Source organism: Podarcis gaigeae (assembly GCF_964106915.1).
Source record: "Podarcis gaigeae genome assembly, chromosome: 17".
Classification (NCBI taxonomy): domain Eukaryota; kingdom Metazoa; phylum Chordata; class Lepidosauria; order Squamata; family Lacertidae; genus Podarcis; species Podarcis gaigeae.
In genome coordinates, this window is record NC_139694.1 from 17,911,695 (window position 1) to 17,928,424 (window position 16,730).

Genomic DNA, 16,730 nt, shown 5'->3' on the forward strand with positions numbered 1-16,730 from the left:
CATGGAACCGACTGTAATCATTCCGATTTTGCACTTCTCTGGATTTTGATATATATTTCTTGGCTAAAAAGAGAGAGTGTGTGTATCAAAATGCCTTAAAAACTCATATCAGGATAATATATGTTCAGAAATACATACATTGAAATGAAATACATATTTTAAAATGTATTTTGTGATAGAATGCAATTTAAATCTTTGTACAGATTTAGATAAAAAATAAAATCATAATAATCATGGCTTAAAATTGAAATGTGACAAAATGGAATCATGACTAAACACAAGTAAAAATTGGTATGAACCAGAATTAGACTGAACTGTCCATCCCTACTTGTCACCTGCAGTGTTTCCTGGCTATGTAAGAATTCAACCCCAATACTGAGTCCACTGGTTAGCTTTTGTTGTTGTTTAGTCGTTTAGTTGTGTCCGACTCTTCGTGACCCCATGGACCAGAGCACGCCAGGCACTCCTGTCTTTCACTGCCTCCTGCAGTTTGGTCAAACTCACGCTGGTAGCTTTGAGAACACTGTCCAACCATCTCGCCCTCTGTCGTCCCCTTCTTCTTGTGCCCTCCATCTTTCCCAACATCAGGGTCTTTTCCAAGGAGTCTTCTTTTCTCATGAGGTGGCCAAAGTATTGGAGTCTCAGCTTCAGGATCTGTCCTTCCAGTGAGCACTCAGGGCTGATTTCCTTCAGAATGGAGAGGTTTGATCTTCTTGCAGTCCATGGGACTCTCAAGAGTCTCCTCCAGCACCGTAATTCAAAAGCATCAATTCTTCAGCGATCAGCCTTCTTTATGGTCCAGCTCTCACTTTCATACATCACTACTGGGAAAACCATAGGTTTAACAATACGGACCTTTGTTGGTAAGTTTATGTCTCTGCTTTTTAAGATGCTGTCTAGGTTTGTCATTGCCTTTCTCCCAAGGAGCAGGTGTCTTTTAATTTCATGACTGCTGTCACCATCTGCAGTGATCATGGAGCCCAAGAAAGTAAAATCTCTCACTGACTCCATTATTCCCCTTCTATTTGTCAGGAGGTGATGGGATCAGTGGCCATGATCTTCGTTTTTTTGATGTTGAGCTTCAGACCATATTTTGCACTCTCCTCTTTCACCCTCATTAAAAGGTTCTTTAATTCCTCCTCACGTTCTGCCATCAAGGTTGTGTCATCTGCATATCTGAGGTTGTTGATACTTCTTCCGACGATCTTAATTCCTGGTTAGCTAACATGACCCAAATGTGGCTTTATATACCACCTGTTCTAATGCAGGGCAGAAAAATGTGTGTGATTTATAACAGATTATCAGTGAAGCAAATAGACACTATTCATATCTAAAATTTTGAAATTAATCTTAACACGTTCCACTTGAATGGATCCATAAAGACTTATTTTGTGAATAAAAGGAATCCAATGGTAAAAGTTATTAGACTTTTTAGGCTGTAGAAGATTGCAATTCAAATTCTTGTTCTGTCCCGGCACTGGCTTTTAACCTGAATTCCACATCTGCAAAAGGAAGAACAATTTTAAGTTATTGCAGACAGCAGCTCTAAGGATGAATGAGACAATTACATAAAGCACATTGCCCATTTAAAAAAGTGTTATATGAATCATCAAAGATAATACCTGTATAGATTAGATTAGGTTAGGTTAGACTTACCAGTGAGTCTCTTTGAACTTAATGGGGTGCACAGGACTGCACTGTTAAGACCAAATTCTTCATGAATGGGACTCCAACAAAGATATAATTATACATTGGATTCAGCTGTAGTGGAGGACAAGAGTGACATTTGGAGGATGGAATCTTTTAGAACGTATCTTGCAGAAGATATAAGGGGTGGAGAGAGCAACCATCAAAATTACCCTGACCATTTGAAGTGCCTGAAATGCTTAGCATATTTGTATTTGTGCAGCATTAGTTAAGCTTTCTTGGATCCAGCTATTCCCAAACTATGTGCCACCAATAATCTATGAGTGTGTGCACATCTGTATGGGATAATTATTGCGGAAGATTATTGTACTTCAAAAATATAGTGATCTGGCATGGTCAGCTTTTCCATCTCTGGTTATTCCTTCCTGGCTCTGGTTTCTGTGTTTTATTGCTTTCAATAAATAATTATAAATTATTGCTTTCAATAATGATGTCAGAGACATTACCTTGCTGACAAAGGTCCGTATTGTTAAACCTATGGTTTTCCCAGTAGTGATGTATGGAAGTGAGAGCTGGACCATAAAGAAGGCTGATCACTGAAGAATTGATGCTTTTGAATTATGGTGCTGGAGGAGACTCTTGAGAGTCCCATGGACTGCAAGAAGATCAAACCTCTCCATTCTGAAGGAAATCAGCCCTGAGTGCTCACTGGAAGGACAGATCCTGAAGCTGAGGCTCCAATACTTTGGCCACCTCATGAGAAGAGAAGACTCCCTGGAAAAGACCCTGATGCTGGGAAAGATTGAGGGCACAAGAAGAAGGGGATGACAGAGGATGAATCATAGAATCATAGAGTTGGAAGAGACCACAAGGGCCATCGAGTCCAACCCCCTGCCAAGCAGGAAACACCATCAGAGCACTCCTGACATATGGTTGTCAAGCCTCTGCTTAAAGACCTCCAAAGAAGGAGACTCCACCACACTCCTTGGCAGCAAATTCCACTGTCGAACAGCTCTTACTGTCAGGAAGTTCTTCCTAATATTTAGGTGGACGAGATGGTTGGATAGTGTTCTCGAAGCTACCAGCATGAGTTTGACCAAACTGTGGGAGGCAGTGGAAGACAGGAGTGTCCATGGGGTCATGAAGAGTCGGACACGACTAAATGACTAAACAACAACATCCTTTGTGAAAAGGCCCTTGATGAAACTGGTCAGCAAAGCCTTTGATGTAGAGTAGCTCTGTTTGAGCCTGTATTAGTCCAATAGGACACAGGTCTATAAAACATTTAGTTTTGGAGCATGCCAAGTGGGAGATCTGCATAGACTGCGGACACAGTGCTATGCATCAAGAGTACCTGGGGATCACTTCGCCACTTCTGACAGGGCTTCCCAGTGGCCGACTGAAGTGCTTGCTTGGTAATGTATATACTGCTTGCTATTTGGAATAAAATCTTCTCAACCACTTGTGTTTCTATTGATTCTAAATTAAATTTGGCAAGACAACATCACTGCAGAATATTGAGGGGGCCTGGCCCCCTCCTTGAAAATTTTGGGGTCCTCAACCCCTCAGCTCCTCCCCCCCCCAGTGGTGCTTCTGCTGCTGGCATTGACAGGAAATGGTTTTGGAGGGACAAAGAAATTATTTAAAAAGCCAGTTTCATTCTGACTGACATTCTCGACTAGCTTTAGGTCACCCCCCCCCCTTATTGCTCTTTCTTTCTTTCTTTCTTTCTTTCTTTCTTTCTTTCTTTCTTTCTTTCTTCTCCTTGCCTTTTCTTAAAAAGAAAGAAAAGTATTTGCCATTATAACAATTGGTTTGGGTGTCAGCTTGTCCTTAAACAGCACAATTAGTGTGCAATTGGTCTGATCAACAAGCATGCAGACTTGGGATGTGAGCGGCTGGCTCCTATTTGTTTACAAAGCCTCCTTCCCCGATATCTTGTAGTACTCAGCATCCCATTAGGGAAGACGCTAGCAGTGGTAGAAGAATTGCCTGCTGTCACACAGTACTTTCAAAAACCATGACCCGTGAAACCAGCCCAGACCTTGATAGATAGATATATTAGAAAGACATTAGCAGGAAAGCTTCTTTAATTTGCCCGGGCCTCTGTGTGTGTGCGATGGGGAGGAAGGCATTTTTTTCCTTTTTCCTTTTTTTGCATGCATCTTCATTAAAGCTGACTCTTCCCTCCTGCAGGAGGTGAAAACTCCACGGAAACAACCTTTCCCCACCCACAATTAATCCAAAGAGTGAGCACAGGACCAGACAGATGGCATATAATTCGAGTGCGGAGAGAAATGGTCGTCGCCCCGCTTTAATTAGCATTATAACATTCCTCCCTCTCTTCAGATATAAGCAGATATGACAAAGATGTGTTTCGTGTATTCAAGAGGGTAATTAAACTGCCACATGCTCAAACCAATATGCACACAGGCCTGATTAAAAAGCTGGAGTCAAAACAATGATGGATGAGCTTTTAATGCGCATGGGGTATGCTGGTGGAGAGAGGAGGAGGAGGAGGGAGGAACTGGGATGAATCAATGCTGGTTTCACTGGGGGAGGCGGGGAGTGGAACGAATTAACAGGAGGAAGGAGAAAATAGAGAGAAGGATGGCTAAGGAAGACGATGCGTGGTTTAATGCAGTGTTTCTCAAACAGTGGGCCTCAGGCCACTTTCAGGTGGCCTCACTGCCACCGTCTGCCCAGGGCCTTCTCACTCACCTGCCATGCCATGGCTTTTGGTTCAACCAATGGCCACTACAAGGAACTTCTTGCATTCTGAGTAAAGGTGGTGAGGAGACAGAGAATTTTCAAGAGGTGGAGAAAAAGAAAGGTGTAAGGTATTGTTATTATAAACCAAATGGGAATAGAAAAGAAGGGAAGAAGAGAAGAGAAAGGTTTTATAAGAGGACAGGGATGCCATATCTAGGGGCCCGGGGCCCGAGCATCCACAAAAATTGTAGGTGCTCAGCACCCACACTGCAGGGGCCCCGGCACAACTTCTGGTGCCTCATGAAGTTACGTCTGAGGCCTCATGAGACCTTGGATACCACTGGAAGTCAGGTTCTGAAGCCGTGGGGCATGTCATGTGCGCTGGGCACCCATAACCTGGGGCCCAAATCAGTGCCCCTTTAATAGGAAGAAGTAATGTAAAAAGACCAGGGATTAAAGAAATTGGCAGTTTGGGGTAGGGACAGGGAACAAAGTATAAGTAGAGTTTGAAAGGAGAGTGGGAGAAGAATGACAATGAATAAATGAATCTTTATTTGTGTCAGCCATCGGCCATAGTAATAAAACAACAATACGATATACAAAGAATAGAAATAAAATGTCAATTATATAAAATACATTTTAGGGTTTTGAATCAATAGTCAAATAGTGGATCTTATTCTGATTGCCCCAGCTAAAGACCTTGCAACCTTTGCTGTCACCTGCTCATCTTGATCTGCCAAGAGAAAGGGCACTGTGGCAGTGGTTGGGCGACCCGGAATGAACAATAAAGGAGGGGTGATAATCTCATTCCTCAAGTCTTTTTGAGTGGGAGAAGAAATTGAAGAAGATGGGTAAAAACACTATGAGTGGCATGTGGGGATGGGAAGTAAGAAATAGAAAATATTTCTTCACTTACAGCATCTGGATCAGTAAATTCTATCTCAAATGGGGAGGCAGAGTCACAGTACCAACAGAGCCTATGTCTGCACTTGAAGTAAGCCAATATGTGGAACTTCTTACCACAAGGAATCCAGCTATGTTTGTGCCATTTTACAGCACTTAAAAGTGGATAAACGTAACATCCCTGAGGGAGTCTAAATGGAACTGGCAATGAAGCCTGAGTTGTTTCTTATGGTTAAGATGTTCTGCGAACACGGAAGGCCTTGGTTTAAAACAAAGAGAGCCTGGGATTCTCAGGAGATATCCAGACAACCATTGGACACATTCCCAGGGTGGCTGGAAGCCAAAGAGAACAGAGATAGGAGGTTATAAGTAATGGAGAAGAAGATAGTGGATCCAACTCTGAAAGGAAAGCTTTCAGGTTTAAGCACTAAGTGTCCTTCCAATTTGGATACATGCAGTGGGGAGGAACGTTTGTCTCAGGAATCAGAAATTTGGGAAGCCCTGTATTTGTGTTAAATACCTTGGCATTTGAAATTTGGGAGAAAAACACATATCAGTGACCATTAGAGCTTTGATCTATATCATAAGAAAGAAAGAAGAAGTATTCGTCTCTGCTGTGTTTTGCCACCTGGTTGATACGGAGTTTGGCAGCTTCTCCAAATTCATGCTTAGAGGAAATTGTGTTATGTATTTGCTGGTGCTTTGATTATGATTGATTCTTAAATAATCTCCCTATTACACTTGCCGAATTGCTGCCTTCTGGGGGAAAAGATGGAAATCATTCCCAGCCAGTGGAAACCCATGAAACAATATTGGAAGCCTTGTGTCCAACTGAACGGGTGATTAAGAGATTAGTGTGGAGGATGGAGCGTGGAGAATTTAAGTGCTGCTAGACATGTTAATCTACCTGGGGCATCTGCTGTGGACAGGCAGGATTGTGTTGTTGTTTTTTGGGGGGTGGAATTGAGAAATCTTCAGGTCCAGAGATTTTGTCTCCAGTTTCTCAAAAGTTGCCTTTCCCCACAAGAGAGACTTTTGGGAGTTTTTTTTTTGCTTCACTTACAGGATGCATTGAAAGTGCTTCAAAATTTTAATAGGTGTAGAGTTTAACAACAACAACAATTTATTATTTATATCCCGCCCATCTGGCTGGGTTTCCCCAGCCGCTCTGGGCAGCTTCCAACAAAAGATAAAAACACATTAAAACATCAGTCATTAAAAACTTACCGAAACAGGGCTGCCTTCAAATGTCTTCTAAATCTCAGGTGGTTGTTTATTTCTTTGACATCTGATGGGAGGGTGTTCCACGGGGCAGGCGCCACTACCGAGAAGGCCCTCTGCCTGGTTCCCTGTCGCCTCACTTCTCACAGTGAGGGAACCGCCAGAAGGCCCTAAGAGCTGGAACTCAGTGTCCGGGTTGAACAATGGGGGTGGAGATGCTCCATTGAGTTGAGCTTGGTGTGAGGTGACCAAGAATGGTGCAGCTCTCTCCCTCTCTAAAAATCTCCCTAAAATTTATCCAGTGCTCTGCAGCCTTCCCAGGTGTCCACATTTCCTGATCTGAAAAAAGCTTTACACAAGACATCATCTCCTGAGGTCCTCAATGGGGATTTCCCAGAAAGTGCTAACTGAATTTGTTTTTAATAGAAGTTCTCATTTTGCCAGGAAATTTCAGCCAAGAATGAGACTGTGTTTTCAGGGAACACAAGCACCAAGGAAGGATGAGGCAACAGGAGATATTATTTGTAGAATGGAGGAATGGGCACTCATAAATACCCCTCGGTCACTTTGCAACAACAAACCCCCAAATGCAACCCATGAGAATCTCACCACAATTCTTTCTCCCCTTTGATAATTTTCATGTTTGAGAAATGTTCATCACTTCACAAGAAATGATATCTTTTTCAAATTTTTAGCTCGCATGTTTACAGAGCAAAGTCAGAGTGGATTTCTTGCCCTTTGGGCTGCAGAACTAATCCTGAACACCTTGACAATATTAGGTGTCAGATGTTAGAAAAGAAAGAAAAAGGACAAGTAAGAAAGAACCAGCAGCTTGTGACACTCTATAATGATTTCTATGCATATTATATTGTGTGGACAGAGGGAGTCCCCCCAGCCCCAGGCGCCCCCCGAATAATGACTCAAGACAACGTACTATGGGATTAAAATTGGCCACAACTTTATTAAGTTTCAGATGTAGGGAGACCTTGGCTCAGGCATTGGGCGGTTATCCTTCCCAGTCCACAGGCGGGGATCTGGGAGACTTCAGGGTTATGCAGAATGTGTGGGGATTGGGCTGGCTCTGGAGAACATATGTTCAAGCGGAGAGCCCACCCTCTGTTTTGCCACTGTCGGAGGGCAGAGCAATGACAACCTCTCAGTGTATGACCAATGCTTCCTCTCAAGACCCCATTAACAGGGAACCCTGGGATCACCACCGCAAAGGGGGCATGGGTCACCGCTTCATGCCCCCCCATTTAGGAAGATAGACTAAAGGATTCCGCCCAAGGCCTGAAACCGCCCAAGGCCTGACATTTTGCTACTGGAAAGGCAAAACCTGCCAATGCAGGAAAATTCCTTTCCGGCCCTTCAACAGCGACTATGACATAGCAGCGCCTGCATACCTGTGGAGAAGAGGTTAACCTGCAAAAGATGACTTAACTGAGGGAGGGCAGGGTGGGAGAAGTTCTGGAGCCAACTGACGCTTCGCAGGTAAGATTCACCTTATGTTGTGTGGGCAGGGTGGTCCCTCCCCTTACCTGGCCGATCCCCTGGCAACGCCTCCCCAGGTGGGATTGGGCGATTAGCTGAGGTAGGCAGAGACCTCCAGTTATCCAGCCTGGGGAGGGTGAAGCCAGCCCGAACTACCGGGAGCTGCACTGGGATCCAGGGGGCTGCGCGCGACCACGCAAAAGGTGCCCCCCATTTGATGTTGGGAGCGGTCATTGTGGCCTCTCACTTCCCTGAGCTTTAAGGCATTTCCAGAGCACTGGGTTTGGGGACATAGACTTTTACTTGCGAGGAGAGAGTCTATGGAGCACTCGATGATTTTTGTAATATCTAATTAACTGGTGAATATTTGCTGGGATTTTTAACCTAGTATGTTGTGGTGGAAGTCCCACTGAGTTCCCACTTACGCACTTCTTAGTAAGCATGCCCCAGATTGAACTGTTGCTTATTGCTAATGTGCTGCTTTTAAATTTAAACAGTGCATTGTTTATTCTGTTATTTAAATGTTTGCTGTCTTTATGTTTCCATTAGCAAGCTACTATGGAAACCTCTCAGTGTTATTAATAAATCTCACATGAGCGGACTTAGAAGGCTTTTCCTTATGTAGACAAGACATAAGTCAAGAGAGGCGGTATCAGCAATCTTGGGGGGAGCCCAAGGTGGGCAAAAGTACAGGTAATATTTTGTAGGGACATAGCCCAAGGGAGTAAAGCCCTAAAAACAGCCCATTGAGGATTGAGTATACTCGGCGACCACAGAATGTTGCTCGTCTCTTGGGGGTCAGTGGCAATGGAAAACAAAGAGGGAGGGTGGATGGAATGGTGTAGCTGGGATCTTGAACAGGAGTGCTCCATGCTTCAGCAATTTGTTGCAGATCCCACAATTTGCTGCAGATCGAAAACAAAGGTGTGACCATATTAGAATGGCACTGCAATTTTAAACACACTTACATAGCAGTAAGTCCTATCAAATTCAGTGGGGCTTACTTTTGAGTAAACACTCTTAGGATGGTGATGGTTTTGATTTATATCCCACCCATCCTCCCTGTCTCCTCTTGAGAAAACAGTTTTTCTCTGGCAAAATAATAAAATTCATTGAAAGCCAAGACTCTTGGCAATTGCTGTAAGCACCATAAAGACTGGAGCTGCACTGTCATTTTTTAAGAGCTGGTAATGTAACTGAACCATCCTTCCCCATGGTGTACGGCTCGTTTTCCCATTTCCCTTTTGTTGTCTCTGATCAAATAGGTTTGTCTGGTTTCTGAACCATTATGAAATGCACCAAATCTGTTTGACCAAAAATTACATTACAGGGGCATCACACACACACACACACACACACACACACACACACACTATAGCGCTTCCAGCTTTCTAAAAAAGCATCAACATACAAAGATGCAGTGAGATGAATAGAGAGCTAATGAAATCTAGGACTATAATTTGAGGATGGCATGGCATTTAGGCCATGTCTGCTTTGAATTATGTTAGTTTCCTGGAGACAGCACAACCAACCCCCCAAAACCATTGTGCTTCCTCCCCCCCCCCCTTTTTGTATTACTGATAGCTGAAAGTTTTATTATCAGCTGTTATTGTTCTTAAAGCAACCATTAAAATACTCTAAATGTCAAAGCTTTGCAAAGAGAGCAGTCTTTTTCTTTAAGCTATATAATTTCAGGCCAAAGAATTATGTGCTAGTTAGACATTTATTACGCTCAGCTAACACAGTGGCTTGATTTATCGGAAAAACAATAATTGTGGGATTTGCTTGAGAGCCTGGGTGTATAAAATGTGTGGGTGTAAGGAAGTTGGGGGGGGAATGTGTGGGTGAAAGGAAGTTGGTCAAAGGGTATTCATTTGAAAAATAATAATGGGAAAGGGACATGCTGAACTCTTTGGATCCTATGCTGTAATTTTAAAATGAGAAAACACTCTTTAGTACTAACAAAATAGATTAGCCAGAATGCAGGTCTGTGCAACTACTTACATGTAACAACTAGTGGAGATGTTAAAACAGATATGGATGTCCCACCTGCCTGTATCAGCCAGTCCCATTGGCCCCAGCTATGCCTTGTCACGCAAATAGGGATGTGCAGCTGGATCACATATAAAGAAAACAACTTGTATTCTAGTGTCAGGCTTCAGGGAGTTGGCTTCTTCTCCCCCACCCCCACTTTAGCAGTAGATAAGCAAAACAAAGAGAAATGAGTCTCTTACCAGCTAGAAATTTAACGAGAGAACAAAGAATCCATTTCTAGGAATGAAGGTCTCCCAGTTAAGGATTCCATCCACTTCCCCCCAGTCACCCATGTCCCTTCGGTGTCTTGCAACCTGATCTCACAACCATTAGGCTTTCTATGCAGCCACCTTATCTGCTCTCCTTGACTTTGGGGCTAAGTGGATGAATGCTTTCTAGTGAAAGTGAGTCTGTTAATTCTCTCTCTCCCAGTTCTTCTTCTCCTGTTCACCACCCAGTTCTTCCCAACTTCGGTCTTCTGAACTATGTCCCTCTGCAAACCACTGTTCCAAATCTATACTGCCCCACTGCTCCTGGGAAGATTCAGGATCCTGATCAGGAGCAGGGGGAGAGGGAAGCTCCCACTATCCCTCCTCAGTGCAGCCCTCCCTGACACCTAGTTTTAGATTACAGAATACAGATTTCAGGTTACAGATTTCAGCAACTGGGCAGATGGAGATGTGGATTAGCCCTTAGTTGGTGGCAGACCATGATGCTATATAACACCCCACCACACACACAGAAAACCCCCAAAAGTATTTGTTGCAGAACTGCAATGATAAAGACTTTTACACAGAGACTCACAACCACTGAGCCTTCTGAGTAGCAACCTTGTGAGCTCTCCTTGCCTTTGGAGATATAGGCTGGGCACTTTCCAGTAAAGGGGAGTAATCTCTCTTTCTCTTCCTGTTCTGCTCCTCCTAGCTGTTCCCCACTCAGCTCTGCCCAGCTGTTGTTTTCCAAACTGTGTCTGTCTGCAAACCAAGTCTCTAAATCTATACTGCTCCGTTGTTCCTGGGCAGCTTCAGAATCCCAGTCAGGAGCAGGAAGAGGAGGAGGTTTCCACCATTCCTCATCGGAGCTGTAATCCTCAGTCTGGTCTCTGACATGCTGGGATTGATGGGAGTTATTGTCTAAAACATCTAGAAGGCACCAGATCAGGGAAGACTGCTCTAGAGATGTCATTTGCCCTTAGACATGAAGCCACACATGGGAAGAATTTTCGCCAAAACCATTTTTCTGTTTCTCAGACTTTCTCCATAGCAAAATAATTTTGTAGGGATGAATTTTGAGTTGTTCTTTATGTGCAGAAAATATTCAGTCAAATATGGTACACCTGAGTCAAATACCTGCCATCAAATATGGTACACCTGAGCAAGTGATTCATTTGGTGAGATGTTTGTCCATCACTTTTAACTGAGGGCCAAGCTAGCCGTGGTGTTAGTTGTGTGAATGCAAACAAACTTTGATCACCTTGTGTGGGGCACACAAATTCTTTGCTGTTCATCAAAGTGCTGTTAGGTTACTATGAGGGCTGGCTCAAGAGTTTCAGCTGTCTGAGGCAGGGTACAGAACAGAGCCGTACTGCTTGCCAAGTCAAGGTGCATAGTCCTTATGTTTGGCCAAGTGATTTTGGCACCTGAGATAGAAAAGTCCACCAGCACCTCTCCCTCAGAGTCCAAAAATACAGTAAGCATAAAATTAAAAAATTGCAATTTGCTGCCTTTAATGACACCTAAGATCAGCTGCCTGAGGCAGCCAGCTCACATTGCCAAATGATAGGGCTGTCCCTGCTCCCAGCTTTTCCTTAGTTAAGGTATACTTAGCATGGTCATTTTATCTTTCCTCCTTCTGAAAACAATCCCTTCCAACACTCAATAAGCACTGACCTTTTCCAGTCTCCTTTTCGTTTGACACTCTTTCTATCAACGAGGTGCCGGCAATCAAATACAATCAGGACAGCAATGTCTTTATGAGTGCAGATGGATGAAAGGTTATCTCCCAGCACAGTAATTGGGGGGGGGTCTGTTTATACTGTGCAAAACTTGGTGCTTCCACTCTCAGCTAATTGTACATCTTTCTATTCTTGTGAATGGGACCCCCTTGACATCACAAACAGTCCCCGTACAATTCATCTGCACAACTGCAGGGTCATTTTTCAGCCTGCAGATAAGCAGTTCCTATTCTGCCCCAAAAAGGAATGAAAATTCTGTGCTTGGGCAATTCAAATGATGTGCCAATGAAATCTGGATTCTGCACGCTGAATAAATCATGCAAAGCAAATTGATTTACATAATTTCTCTTCCTTTGCATCGTTTATTCTGCATGCTTTTATGTTTTGTTTATTCAGATTTATGCAAGTCATGGGAAGGGCAAGAAGTTATGCTGGATGGATGATGAAGGCTGGTGGAAATCTTATCCAGTCACCTCTTTGGCTGATGATTCCAGCAGGCGTTGCCCACTTTTTCTCCTGTATAGTGGTACCTTGGGTTACAGGCGCTTCAGGTTACAGACACCGCTAACCCAGAAATAGTACCTCGGGTTAAGAACTTTGCTTCAAGATGAGAACAGAAATCGTGCAGCTATTAGCTAAAGTGGTACCTCAGGTTAAGAACAGTTTCAGGTTAAGAACAGACCTCCAGAACGAATTAAGTTCTTAACCTGAGGCACCGCTGTATTTTGTGGTAAAGAAGAGCTAGAAATGTGTGTGTGTGTGTGTTTAAGAAAGCTGAGAATGTAAGGAAGCTGACTTCTGTATAACCAAACTTACATATTTTGTACTTTTTGCTGAACTCTCATGAGAGGATGTCACACATGCAGCCCTAAATAATACTTAGAAACCCAGAGCAACAACCATATGAAGAAATGTCTCTTCTGAAGAATCTGTTTCTTAAAAATCAGCCTTTGATAAACAACATTTTTATTATGGCTCAGGTAATGATGTCCTAAAAGGGAAGACACTGAACTTACCTACAACAGATACATGACTTCAATGTGGTTTAGTGAACTTTGATAATGATTAATATTATTCACTTCAAAATATTCTTGAGGAATGAGCACTCACACTTGACCTTGTGGGTGCCCTTTGTGGGATTGCATGTGGTGCTACAGTTCCCAGGGAGCTTACTGGCAAACGGGGGCTGGCTTGCCTCTCAGTGTTAATTTTTGGAGGCCCACGCCCAGCCTCAGTAATCAAGTTTCTTGCTGGGAGATGGGTGGAGCCGACAATAGTCAAGCTCTGGAGATTCACCCTCCCTACCCTCCCTTTGTTTAATGTTTCTTGTTTGCAGGCAGTGGCGTAGCGTGGGGGGTGCAGGGGGGGCGGCCGCACCGGGCGCAACATCTGGGGGTTAGGGTTAGGGGGCGCAAATCCACAGGTTAGGGGGTGCAAATTACTTGCCTTGCCCCGGGTGCTGACAACCCACGCTACGCCACTGTTTGCAGGTTAACTTTTTCTTCCTGTTTAGTGGGTGCTGCTACAGACTTTGACTGGTTGCTGTTGAAGGACTGGGAAGAAATTTTCCTGCATTGGCAGGTTTTGTCTTCCCTGTAGCAATTCATCACAACTCTGGTAGTTATGGCCTTGGGTGGAATCCTTTAGTCTATTCTTCCGTGTGTGTGTGTGTGTGTGTGTGTGTGTGTGTGAGAGAGAGAGAGAGAGAGAGAGAGAGAGAGAGAGAGAGAGAGAGAGAGAAGTGGTGACTCACCCCCCTGCGGTGGCAATTCCAGGGTCCCCCTCTCAAAGGGGTTATATATATGGGTGTCACTGGCCATTCACTGAAAGGTTGTCAGTGAACTACCCTTCGTGCGGGAATATGGGCTTGGCTGCCTGCTACACTTACGTCTCGCAGAGCACTCCCATATCCCATTTACCCTGATGAGCCCCAGTTCCCCCTGGGTGGGGGGCTGGGAGGGATACACGCCCAAGGACTAAGCCAAGGTCTTCCTACATGTGGAAGTTTAATAAAGTTGTGGCCCAATTTTAATTCCATATAACGTTGTCAGAGTCTTCCTTCCTTCCTTATGATCCCTGGGGCCTGGGGCTGTCGCTGCCTGGTCACGCAATCAAAGCCTCTGCTCACCTGTATAAACTAAGCTACTTCAAAATATAACTCTTAGGAGAAGATTGGCTGACTGCTGAGGAAGCCCTCTGTGAAAATGGCAGAATCTCCGTGCTCGCTTTGTTTGCTCAGATCTAGTGCTGATAAGATACCCTTCGATTAAACGGTCACTGGCTGTCCGCTTCTTCAGCTTTTCTGAGAAGACAGTAGTTCCATTTGTTCCATTTTGTTTCACTTAATGTGAAAGTTTATCTGAGGAACGGCAAGCAGGAAAGAAAGTGGCCTTTGCTGGCTTGTAGAGTTATATAGCATCATATTGCTCTGCCTCTGGCAGAGCTAAAGCAATCAAATGAATGGATTCCAAGGTGTTTTCTGTTCTGTTTGCAAACAGCATATCACAATGCTGGGGCAGGGAGCTTATTGTGCATTTAACTGCAATACTATTTCATTTCACCCACCATTTTGTCAATCTTAAGGACAACCTGGCAGAAGAAAACAACTGTATTTTATTCTTTGGTTCAATGGCTGAAGTTCCCATGCCACGGACTGGCATTGCTGCTAACTCCCAACATTTTATTGGAACATCACAGAGCTGAACAGTGGAAACAGGGCAACTCTGAATCCAGTTGTTCTGATCTCCATTCCACCAGGTAGGGAGTTCCTTTTATAACCACATCCATACACATCAGCCTCATGGCTAAAGCATGCTGGGATCTGCAAAGTTATCCTGTCCTGCTATAACTTCCTAAACTTTTAAAATTTGAAATAAAAGTTAAAGGGACCCCTGACCATTAGATCCAGTCGTGGTCGACTCTGGGGTTGCGGCTCTCATCTCGCTTTTTACTGGCCGAGGGAGCCAGAGTACAGGTTCCAGATCATGTGGCAAGCATGACCAAGCCACTTCTGGTGAACCAGAGCAGCGCACAGAAACACCGTTTACCTTCCCGCTGGAGCAGTCCCTATTTATCTACTTGCACTTTGACGTGCTTTTGAACTGCTAGGTTGGCAGGAGCAGGGACCGAGCAACAGGAGATCATCTGGATGCAAATCCTGCACCCAGTTCAGATGTTTAATTCTACTAGAATAAGTTGGCTTATTTATATACTACCCATCTAATTGGGTTGCCCCAGCCACTCTGGGCAGCTGCCAGCAAATTAAAACATGAGGCCAGATTGTCTTCAGGCAGCCAAGTCCCAATCCTAGAGACATGGGCCCCTATAGCTCTGCAGCCTGCACCACTCTTTATATTATCAACAGCAGAGGTGGGGAACCAGATGTTGTCAGGCTCCAATTTAAGGTTTTTTATTGGCTTTTTGGTTTACAGAAGGGGCGGGGGCAGATTGTCAACTTATTAATTTTGAAATGTTATTGGGCTGCAGTTCCAATTGTTTTCATTTTCACACAGAGGGGCTTTGTTGGTTAATTGGGTTCCCACTAAGAACAATTCTGTGTTAGCGGAGACAGGAGTTAAGAGAATGAAATTAGTAAGGAAGCAATAATGCTGCTTGAGAATTAAATGGGTTGTTTCATTTTGCAGGCAAGGCAGAAATGAATAGGTAGGAAGGCAGAGAGAGGGAGAGGTCTGGTCTGTTTCAGACATGGAGCAAATTGTGTTGAAAAATTGTTATCGAGCTGCACTATTTTAGATCATCGGTGCAGGATTGTGAATGTTCTCCCACAAGTAAAAAGAACCCCATGCACACGTCTTTAGCTGGCGTGCCTGACATTTTAATATAGTTTATTCCTCTGAAACTGTGTTTTTAGGTTGTACACTACCTTAATACTTTTTGTAAGCTACGTTGAGGTTTTATTTTAATCGAGAGGTTTATAAAGGTTGTGAAATAAATAAAGAAGGAAAGTGCAGCTTTTAAATAAATAAATGTCAGGGAGCAGATCAAACAAGAATCTATCTCCCTGACACATATGACTGGTTCATGTGTGCATTGTGTATGTAGGTACACCACTTGATTTCTTGACACTTGTTGTGAAAGGATTCGTTGAAGTGCATTGTATCTGAAGTGATATAATTTGCAAGCTGTTTGTAACCTAATAATACTCCGGGTGGTGTTGAATCAACACAGAACATCCAGAATGTAAATATAGATTAGGGTTGCCATATTTCAAAAAGTGAAAATCCAGACAAAAAGTGAGCGGGGGGGGGGGGCAAAGTTGTTCAACGTCGTCGTCGTTTTTGGGGGGGGGGCAAAGTTGAGCTTTTTTCAGTTTTGTCCAAAGCTGTTGACAAAATCTATTTAAAAAGAGAGTTTTTCAGCTATTTTTAACGAAATTCACCAAATTCTACACTTCTGACATGAGCTGCCCTACATCCAGATTTTTCCAGACATTTCAGTGATTTCTGCCTAGACACTGTTTACGAGGGCTGAATACCATCTGTGTCTGGGAAATACATAAAAATACATTGTGGCTTACTCCCACAGTCTTAATCATACTATATGATAAATTTAAACTACAATTTTAAAATAGTGTCTGTCCATCATTCAAGCATCTATATAGTCATTGGTCAGAATGTTGAAAGGTAGGACCATGTTGAATTCTTGTTCAGCAGCAGCCTAGAATATGGTTTCCACCTGTCCCCTTATAAGATTTTAAATTGAATTTTACAATTAAATGGACTACAGATTGTTGTTGTTGTTGTTTTTT